This window comes from Accipiter gentilis, chromosome 7, assembly GCF_929443795.1.
Source record: "Accipiter gentilis chromosome 7, bAccGen1.1, whole genome shotgun sequence".
NCBI classification, from domain to species: domain Eukaryota; kingdom Metazoa; phylum Chordata; class Aves; order Accipitriformes; family Accipitridae; genus Astur; species Astur gentilis.
The window spans coordinates 6,702,789-6,713,736 of NC_064886.1; positions in this window are offsets into that span (position 1 = coordinate 6,702,789).

Below are 10,948 nucleotides of genomic sequence, written 5' to 3' on the forward strand. Positions count from 1 at the left end.
CTCATTACACCAGGCTCTTGCTCTGGGCTGAACTTGCAGTGGGAGGGCAGAGGACAGTCAGAGCTGGAGCTGAAGCTTTCGAACACCATGGCTGGGACTGCTGAGAGCTCAGCCTGGAGTTTTAGAGGTGCTGAGTGATAAGGAAGGAAGAGGAAATGAGCTTCTTTTCAGTTATTTTTTGCAAGTGTATTTCACACATTATGTTCCACAGATTGGCAAAATATGGTGCCAGGGAAAAGACACACAACCGCTAGTGACCATTCATTCTCTGGCAGCCCTGCGTGGAGGAATAACTTCCACACCCCACTCCCTTCCCTTCTTCAGGAAGCGTGGTTCAACGGGGGAAGAAAATAAGATGGAAAAGGGGGAGAGAGGGCTCACTTACTGATGTGGAGCAGTTCCCCGAGGGGAAAACTATAGCCAGCATTAGGGCTTGAGAAAGATTATCACTGTTTATCAAGACGCTTAGTGAGAAATACATGGAGGAAGTCATATGGTCAGTTTGTAAGAATTCATCCACGTTCCCATTCTCCTCCCATTCTTCCACAGTCTGGAAGTTACCGTGCTGCAGGGATGGCAGTGGAAGGAGACAGAGCAGCGGCTGGGAAGCCCTTTGGGGAGCTGAAATTTCATTTTTCTTCGCGTCTGTGGGAATCCCAGCAGACCTGCATTGTAGGGAGGTAGGCATACCGCTCCGGTTACTGCTGTGCCCTTCCACTTTACCATTCAGATACGCCACATCTCCAACAAGGGTTGTTAAGGGAAATTCAAGGTATTAAAAAAATCCAGCTGGCCAGTTTCAGTTTGAAAAAGTATGGAATGGATGAAGTGACACTAACACATGAGAGGTTTCTCCCAATCCTCACTATTTCTCAATGCACTTAAAGCTTGTCATTTAAGAAACATGCAAAAGAGCAAACTTTCACACACTTCATACACTGTCTTTGAGTTTCTCATGGTCTTGCCTGAAAATAGAAATAGGTCTAATGGACAGATGCTATATTCTGTGATGAAACTTGCACTAAGGTTTTATAAGATAAATTGCCCTTGACTTTGTGTTACCAAAATTACGGTTGTGGTTACTGTAGCAGTGACTGCAGTATAGACATACCATTTCCAGTTCAGCTCTATCAGTCCCTTTGTTAAAGTCTGCTGCAAGTAGACAATTGACTATTTGTGGCTTGTGGCTGCTCTCTCAAGAGAAGTTATAAACTGAAAGTGATACCAAGTGTTATACAAGGGGGAAACAAGGCACAAAATGGAAGGCATTAAAAACCTAAAAAAATCCCTTTTTAAATAGATGTAATTATATATGATGTGTGTGTATACACACACCCACATGCAGAACCACATATATGTGCAAACGTATTTCATTTAGCAAAAGAAATTACATTTTTTAAAATTATATGTGCAATATTTTGTTGCTGCAAACCCAAGTCATCTGTTTATCTCAAATGCTAAAGAGGGTGAAGGCAGCTGCAATTTGAGCTTCTCTGCACTGGCCAGCTGGTAGCTTAAAGCCAGCAAACAGGGAGGGGGAGGTGAATTATCCCCACTGTTTGGTCTTAGAAGTGGTTACTGTACAGGATAGCTTTGAAATTACAAGGGTTATGATTCACATAGGCGCTGCTGGGCTAATACTGTTACATATTTTCTTAAGACCGAATGGTAGCTGGAAGCTCAGCATCAGGTAACCTCCAGCACCACACACTGACTCAGGGCCACCTGTACAGAAACAAATGCATCACTCACTCACTTACTTTTTCCATACTTCCCATTTGTTTCTCTCAGTTGTCTTTGAATCACTGTAACTGTCAAGATGCTGTAAGTGGTATTCAATTGCAACCACCAGGAGTATGGGATCATCGTTAGAAACTGGAAACATCAAGCAGGTCAGGTCCAACTCCTTATAGCTCCAGAGTGCCTTTAGAGGATGGCCTACACTTGATGTGTATACTGGAGAGAGAAATGTCACCTTGCTTCAGCAGCTGCTTGTGGAGAACTGGCACAATGGCATGCATGTATAGGGGACTCATTTGAATGGGTAACAAGAGGAAAGAGAAGGGAGGGGGGAATGTGATTTATATCCATTTCATTATTTTCAGTGACAAAATGCTGCATGTAAGCCAGCTACAGCTGGATTTCTTGAGTGAACCCAAACCCTGGTGTGTGTGCAGCTCCTGGATTATCATGTGTGATACCTGCGTGTGTGAGCCCTCATGTATCGGCGCACTTTAATAGCAACATGCAACCTGTTTGTCGCCACTCTGAATTGGCTGTAGTGATTTCTATATTCGTCCTTTTTCTGCACCCAGATTTTATGATTTCCAAGCCGCAGCGTAAAAGCTGTACCGCTCTTAACCAGCCATGTGGAAAAGCAATGTTGAATATATATGCATGCAGCGTGTCTGGAAGCATTGCCATATTTTTCTCTGAAGAATTTGTTTAGGTTACATAAAAGAAACAGGCAGGAACCCGTGGGTTTTCATTTGGTGGTTCTCCCTCTGTTCTGCTTGGCTTCTCAGCTTTCAATAGATCCCAAGGTCAGGCTGTTATTTGTTGCTAGGCCAAAGTGGCAACCTCCCACCCTAACAATGCTACTATCTTCATATCATCTGAGCTATAGGGGCCACATTGTGATGCTTTGGCAGTGTTGCTAGGGAGGTTGCTAGGTTAGATTGATGTCACTATGTGGGTTATAAATTGCCTTTACCCTGCTGGCCCTAACTTGGCCCCATAACACAATGATCTAGTAGATGGCATCGAAGTGTTCAGATGATACATTGGAGCAACATCTTTGGACCCTGAACTTGGCAGCAAACACATGTTGTATCTATTCAGCAAAGGAACCCACTTGTAATCTAGAGAAGAAAATAAATAATTGCTTTGGATAGTGACTAACATAAAATGCATTTTTTCATGTCCAGAAATTAACAAAACTGATGAAGAATACCTAGTTTCTGACCCACATACATGTACTAAAAACAAGGCTTCCCCTTAGCGCAGACTGTGTGCCTTCTACGTGCCCTGCTATTGAGAAAAGGGAGAAAGTTTTATGAAGACAAAAGTGCGAGCTGAGAAAACGAGATAGGTAAACTGAGAATTTCCCAGCTTTGAGTACTGCATGTCACAGTCTCAACTCTACTAAAATATACCACCGACGCCTTTATTCACACCTGTTTATTCTAGCACAAAAGTGCCATGCCACATAGTCAAGTGATTTGCATGTTTCTGGTTTGCGACCTCAAGGGACATTTTAATCTTCCCTGTTGCAAAAAATAATAATAGCTGAAGAATCATTTTAATTGATTTTTCAATATATTAATTTATCAAAATTTAGAAATTCTGTGTTCTACAGAATATAGATCTGTGTGTGTGTGTGTGTGCCCGCGCGCACGCATGTGTGCATTTAATTTCTTTTGAAAAGGAATAAATAAAAATAGATAAACATGCATGCCCTTCAGAGCTGTTCTGGTTTAATAAGTAAATACATCATTAGACAAGCTTTTCTTTATGCATGATGTCTTGATATGCAGGGCTTTAGCTGCACACCTCTCATTAGCGCTAATGAAATTTATGTGGCTAAATCCCCATGCATTGTGTTGAACGTACACCTTAGTATATTTGTAATTATTTTTTAAAGAGTGCTTTCATTTCAAGGCAGACCAGAACACAGCTTCTACAGTGCCATGTGAATCCATAGGGTGTATACATATTTATAAATGTTTTAAAAATGCATATTATATTTCACCCACAGAGCATAACATCTCTGCTGGCTGGAAACATGTATTAAAGAAGGGAGCAAAAATCCAGAGGAAATGTCTTTGAAAAAATAGTTAATACACATGGGCTACAGCTGCCTTTTAAAGATTAATTTCTTGGCCATTTACAATGTGGTTTTTATTATCAAAAGCCAATGGACCATATTACAGAAAATCTTGCTTTGTAAATTCCTTTTGCGCTTCTTGGGCCTGATTCTGTTACACAGAATTCAGCGCTTTTCTTTCCACGCTTACACTATCTTTTGCTCAAAACTGGACCTGGATTGTCAGAGGGTTACCTCTTGTCCTCCTCAGCTGTCACTAGAGTAAGCAGCGTTCCTCGTGCATGTACTAGTACAGTTAAAGGAAGGTAAAAGATAGAGATCTGAGTCTTTGTTTAAAATGTGGCTTGCAGTGCTGCAAACATGAGCATAACTTTGCAAAACTAAGTCATACGCATGGGTGTAGATATTTGCATTCATTAAATATGTGGAAGAGTTTAGAGAGCTGTAATCATACTTTTAAAAATGTGGTCTTATTGAAGCTGCACTAGTTCTGACTGGATTATTTATAATTTCTCTTGGTTGTTGATTTCCTGTAGCATTTGAAAATTAGCTAAAGACTGTCTCGACACCACTTACGCCTGTTCTGTATCTCGTTTTTCCTTCTCCTGGCCTTCCCTTTTTTTTTCCTCAAGACATACAGAGTTTAGCTTGGTGCCAGGTACTCCTCAGTTTCAATATGAGGCTGGACAAAATGCAAAGGCACACACACCTCTGTGTACACAGCAAATCCTGGCCTGTCTCTGTTTCAACCTGTAAGCAGAAAAATTTCCAGTACGCAAAGGATTTGGGGAACCCATACATGGGCTCTCTAGACTTCCCCAGAGCCAAATCCACATCTTTTCAGGCTCCTCTTAAACCCGTAAAAAGCACAGGTGGAAGTGGAGGGGGAGGATGAAGCTAGTAACTGTTAAATCCTGCCAAGTAGTAGCCCAGGGAAGACAGAAGAAACTGCAGGCTCAGAGCTGTACTAAGGACGATAAATTGCTGTTACTCCTTAGCAAGCCATGAGAGGATGGAGAATCTGCTCGGGTGGATCCCAGGCATGGGCGAGAGTGCCTTTCCCAGAGCAGAGGCTTGTCCTTTGCGACCTTGGGCAAATCATTTAACCTCTCTCCGTATCACTGTTCTGTTTCTGAAATGAAAATAAACGGCAGTAATGCACCAGAAAAGCTAAATGTGCTGGTGATTATGAGGGGCTCAGATGAGGATAAAGGTGAGATAAATATTTTAGACAGATAAAAATAATCCTTCCTCAACTCCTGTGAAGCCTTCTTACATTAAACTCAGCTTCTTGGTATGAGAGACAGGATGTATCCCTCAATAAACAAGATGGCTTGCATTTTAATTACTGCCGTATAAGTAAAGGAGGTTTTTTCCGGGGACTTTTGTTCTTATTCCTGTGGTGGCACTCAGAGTGACGTTTCCATATTTGCAACACCGGAGTGCAGAGCGCTCCAAGGTGACTTATTTCAGTAGAGGATTCGCATGCTGACCGGAGCCATTGGTTTAGGTCTTTGTCTGATGATACAGTGTCTGCATTAACATTGAAATTTTCATTTCTTGGAAAGTGTTAAAATCTAATACGTAAATGTTGATTTTTTTTAATGTGCTCCTGGGGCTTTTTCATCTATGCCAGAATTAAGTGCAAAGGGAATTTTTACAGCCGACTTGTAAATTCCTGACAAGAGGAGTTTATAATAGAAGTGTTGACATAACCTTAACTACAGTGACAACTGAAGCTGGTTTGTTAGGAAAGCAGCAAATAATTTTCTTGCAGGAAGGCAGGAGTTGGGCATGGAAGGTAAGGCGGCTAAATCTTTTTCCCTGAGAATCCCTGGAGGCTATTGTGTGAGACAGCACGTGAAATGAAGCTGAAGCAAATCGCATAGCAGGCAGAAGAAGAAACACTCTGGAATTTGCTCATTTTCATGAAGGAGAAGGTGCAGTTATCCTCTTATAATTTTTTTTATGAGCTGTGTTTCTCCCCTCAGAGGTAATCACAAGGGTCTGACAGCAAGTCAGCGCTCGCTTTTGGCCTTACAGCTGGCTCTTACTTCATTCTTTGTCCCTGAAAACCTAAAGCAGTCAGGAATGAACTCTGGTGCCTCCACTCCATGCCTTCAACAGGAGCAAGAGCCAGCCCTTTGTTTGCAGTCTGTCTGTGTCTCTTACAAGCAATAATTTTTTTAAAAGTCACTAAATCAGATTTATTTCCTTGAATCACCTGCGAGAATTCAAAACCCGAGAACTTAAACAGTCAGCAATAGATGGACAAGCCTTGGTGCAGTGAGGCTGAGCCACAATCTGAGCTACCAGCCCAATAGACATTGCTGTCATTTAAACAAGAACCAAACCTGTCAATAGAAAGAGGTGATTTTAACTGAAATCTGAAGCAAAGGAGCATATGTAGAGCTGATTTTTAGTGCCTTTATTTCCCCAAAGTCAGCTGGGGTTTGTTTCATACCTGTCAATTCTCTCTTGTGGGTGAGGGGAAGGGAAGTTTTTCAGCAATTCTTGTAGACATAAAATCGTCAAGGCGGCATAGAGATCGTACATGCATCCTCATCCTGCAGCACAGTCCTACACATGGAGCCAAGCTTCCGTGTTACTCAGGCTGGGTTCAGAAGTAAGTGCGTGTCTTCCACCCACTTTCCCACAGTCTTCTGCCAGTTCCGATCCTCACCAAATCTTTGGGATTAACTTCTCAATGGCACCCTATTTCCCAAAATGTTTAACAAAGTCTTTCTTACATCTTTGTTGTGATGTTTGCGTGTGGAGAGGCAGTTAGCTTGTTGGCAAGCAGGAGGAAGATTTATGTGAGCTGGCACACTCCAGAGCCGTGAGTGCTGGGAAGAAGGTGCAATGCCTGATTTCCTCCCTGCCCAGCCTCTGCCCTACCCCGGCATGTTTGGCAAAATCCTAAAGTAACATTCCAGGAAAGGTGGAAGGTCTGGGGACAGAGTACTCAGCATAGATTAAATAAAATACAATGTTAAAAGGAGAGAAAAGGACAGCTCTGAAATGGGAAAGCCAGAATGAAATCCCCTCAGTACTTCCAAACTGTTTAGGGGCAGCTATGGCCCGTGGAGCTTGCAATCAAAATGCACAAGCTATTGATGAGGGGCAGCGCAGTCCGGGCAGAGGCTGACCAAACGGCACTGCTGAATTCTTTCTGTGAGTGCTGATGGATTTTTAAACCTCCTTTGTGCTGCAGTATGGTTGGAAGGGCAACATGAGCTGGTCTGGCAGGATGGCAGAGAGAGGGGAAGATCAACCGGTAAGTGACCAGACTGCACATTCCTCATTTGCCTTCTCCCTTCCCATTAAAACAAGATTTTTTTTTACCCTTCCCTATATTCTTTCTTTTTAATAAATATTGAAATACAATCCCTAGCTCTTAGGCACTGCCAGCAAACCTGGCGGAAATACTGCAGTTGGAGCCACAGCCATGAGCTGGAGGACATGGAAAACTATCACTTTTTCCCCTGGCAAACCAAACGCACATTAGGAGAGCAACATGCCAATGAATGTCTCTGCTTTTTTCCCAGAAAGCTCATTTTCTGTCAGGATTTCCTCTCCCGCTGAATGCCCCTGCGTGAGTGGAAAGCGAGCAGGCCAGTCTTTGAACCACAAACCGCCAGAGCGAGATCCCGATGCGGCTTCGCTCCGGCTGCCCGGGACATCTTGTCCTGGTGCTTGTTTAGGAGTGCCCTCTGCTAGGTTCCCAAATGGAACCTGGGGCTGGCCTGGGGCTGGGGGCGATGGTACACGGTTAGCAACACGCAGAGCTCCTGCAGAGCTTCGGTCTTCTGCCCTGCAAGTGCGCGGGAGGTTGCTGCACTGCAGGCTCGAGTGTCTTTGTGCTCTCTGCACCATTATGCTTTTCCCAGGGCTGTTAATGGAGGTGGCATTTGGCTGTGTGCTCTTATTTCACTGCACTTCAAAATGGAGTAATACTTCCTCGCTTGGATTCAAGGCTAAGGGATGCGTCTCGGTTATATTTATATACATTTAGCCCCAGGTCCCTGCCTTTCACAAAAGGATACGGCATGTGGAGTAGATTTATACCAAAAATGAAATGACACAAGGAGCAGAGGCTACTGGAGATAAGTAGGTATTAGGACTGTGTTTTCTATCTCGTGTTCCTAAATGAGGGTAGTGACACAAAGCATTGTCAGCAACAAATTGGCAACATCCAGCACTGCTGTGTTTTGATCTGTGCTTATGGGACTACTGGGACTGGTTTCTCCAAATAGTCTTTTAAATTTTGAAAGGGCCTGCCTCTACAGACAGCTGCTGTGTTTTGAAGCAGTTATCTCAGGATACGGAGCTGATATCTGGCATCGTTACTCAGAATTATTTTCCTTTTTCTATTTCCTTTTAAGCTTCTTTATTTACATTTCTCTAAAACTGTCTTTCATACCAAGCTGATGAGGCAGCAGTGTGTGGAGGAAGACAAAGGCTTAGGTGGCAGCTCTGGGTTTGCCAGGAGGTGTTGAGGCATCCCCTTGCTAGAGGTTTTCAAGAACAGATTCAGACTCAAAAATCATTCACTGAGGAAAATGTAGATACATTTGAGCCTAACTCAGAGCAGGATGGGCAACCACACGTCCTCTTCTACATCTTTATTATGAGGCGTAGGAACTTTTTATGGCAAAAGCTTTCATGTTCTGTCCAGACACTCACTTTCATGAAACATGTGGGAACTTCATAGCTTTGAAACAGTTTTCCTTCAAACTGGCCATCCAGTTCAAACATGACTGGGACAAGGAACAGACAACGTGACTGCACAATCCTCATTTTCTGTGGAAGCCAAATACCGAGGGGTCATTGCAGGTTTGATTTAAGTAAGGACAGGAACTCTGCGGTCTCGTGGCTGTGAGTGTGTCCTATGCGCTGGTGTGTTATACCTGCTGATGGCAGGGAGGAAGGACTCTGAAACGTTATTGGCATTTTCTGGTAATTCTGTGTTAAATTCTCCCATGAGAGTTTTCGCAAACTTCGGTTTACGCTCTGCTTTATGGTAAGGCCAGCACAGCCTGGGTCACCTTCTTCAGTCCGTTCTCCCTTCCCACAAGTCAAACCTGTCTCCGGTTGTTCTCCTTACCTCTGCACATGTGTTCACCCCTTCTGTGACCCCAAAAGCCATTGGAAAGGAAGCGATGGGAACACTGACGTGGAGAACAGAGCAGCAATGGGGGCCTGGGAAGGCGTGCAGGGGATGTCGTGGGTAAGTGAAGAGATAGAAGTAAGAAAGAGACAGGAAGGAGAAAGGAGGATGAAGGAGTGTTAAAGAAATTCATTAAAACAGTTGTCTGTGGGTTTGACATTTGACTGGAAGAATCAGGCGCCAAGGTCTGTAGCGAAGGTAGCTCTGTGGGGTAGATCTGACAGCTGAGCAGTTCTGTCGGAGGCCATGCTCTTTGTTTATACAGTGGAAAACAAGAAGTCTGATTTCTGCACAGATTTGATCACTGATGCCTTTTTTGATTCTTGGCAAGCTACCTCAGCTTCTCTACAGCACCACTCCTTTGTGTAAAATGAAGACAGTGCAACTACATGGATAGGAATGAGAGCAGAGACTTTTCCAGACAGATGACAAATCATAGAACCATAAGGCTGGCAGAGACCTTGAGAGATTGTCTAGTCTGGCAACCATCAATTTTTTTTAATCAAAGGACTGCCCTGGAATTTTGAAAAAAACCCTGTTCCATTGCACAGTGCCAGCACAATGGTTTGAATCTAAAAGTAACCGAAAATTATATTTTATGCTTTAAATTGGAGAAGGGCCCATGTTGAGCAAAAGTTTTCAAAAAAATTAAAGCCAGACCTACTTATACTTTAATATAGGCAGAAGTCCCTTTGTTCTGATTAGTTTTATCCTGACATCACTTATTTTCATAGATACTTATACACATATTCTTTGCTAGTTATTCCAACTTTGTTGAAATGCAGTAGAATCAACGCGTGAACTGGAAGCGTCACACGCAGTGTAGCTCTCAGGCTGCAGGAACCATACTTCAGTGGGGTCACTTGGAGATCTCCCAGCAGCACTACCAAATTCACCACCTGGTTCCAAACATTGCTTCCCTTATTAATCACCCAAAATGTCATGATGTTAGCATAATTTTTTTCTTTATTTATTTGGAAGGTCATACAAAGTTCCTCCCTCTGACCAAACCTGCAGTGCAAATAACAATAGCAATTATCACTCTGTAGTTAAAAGCATACTGTTACTGGGAGGAACAAGCCCTGTTAAGTGAGGGATATAATTACAAAAGAAAATACCAATCAAAGATCACACCTTTTCGTAATTAACTCTTATGTGCCTGAGCATAGAGGATTGCATTCATCTACCTCTCTTTGGCTCAGTCTGTTGAAATGTGTGGAGTAACACACCACCACAGCTGCTCCACAGGCAGCAGAATGCTAATACAGTTTTGTAATGATGATGCTATGTGGTCATCTTCTTCACATTAACTGATTCATATCCTGTACATCCAGGAAGCACTGAACATTTTATTAGAGCTGATGAATGTACATTGACCACTCAAACACAGTATATTCACAAATGTATGCTTAACTGTGGTCTCACTCTGCTTAAGAGAATTGAGAAACGTAAAGGGTAAAGAGACAATATCTGTTGCACATAGGCAGTTTGTGCCATTCTAGATTCTGGTAAAAGATCTCTCTTTAAATCAAGAAATAACTACAGCTTTCTTTTGAATAGAAGAAGACTGGATCCTCCTGTGGAAAAAAAAGTTCTATGAATATCAGTTTGTCAAGTAAGCAAGTAATTAAACAAGTTACCAAGTAGCTGATAATGTTCAGGTTTCTAATCTATATTTTAGTCCCACTAAAACTTTAACTTTGTAGTCTGGGAATGACCAAGAGAAGACTGAAAAAAGTGTCAGATAGTTTCTGAGTTATAGAGCATAAAAATAAACCTGAGTTGTTACTTCATTTTTATCCTGAGCTTCCCTGATGTACCTCTGTTTTTCGTAGCTGAAAGAGCCATACTTCTTCCAAAATGTGACTCCTAAGTGTGTTCAATTTATGAAGCAAAGGGAGAGTATTCTCTATAGCTGTTTATATTACAAATGTTATAAGATACTCCATCTC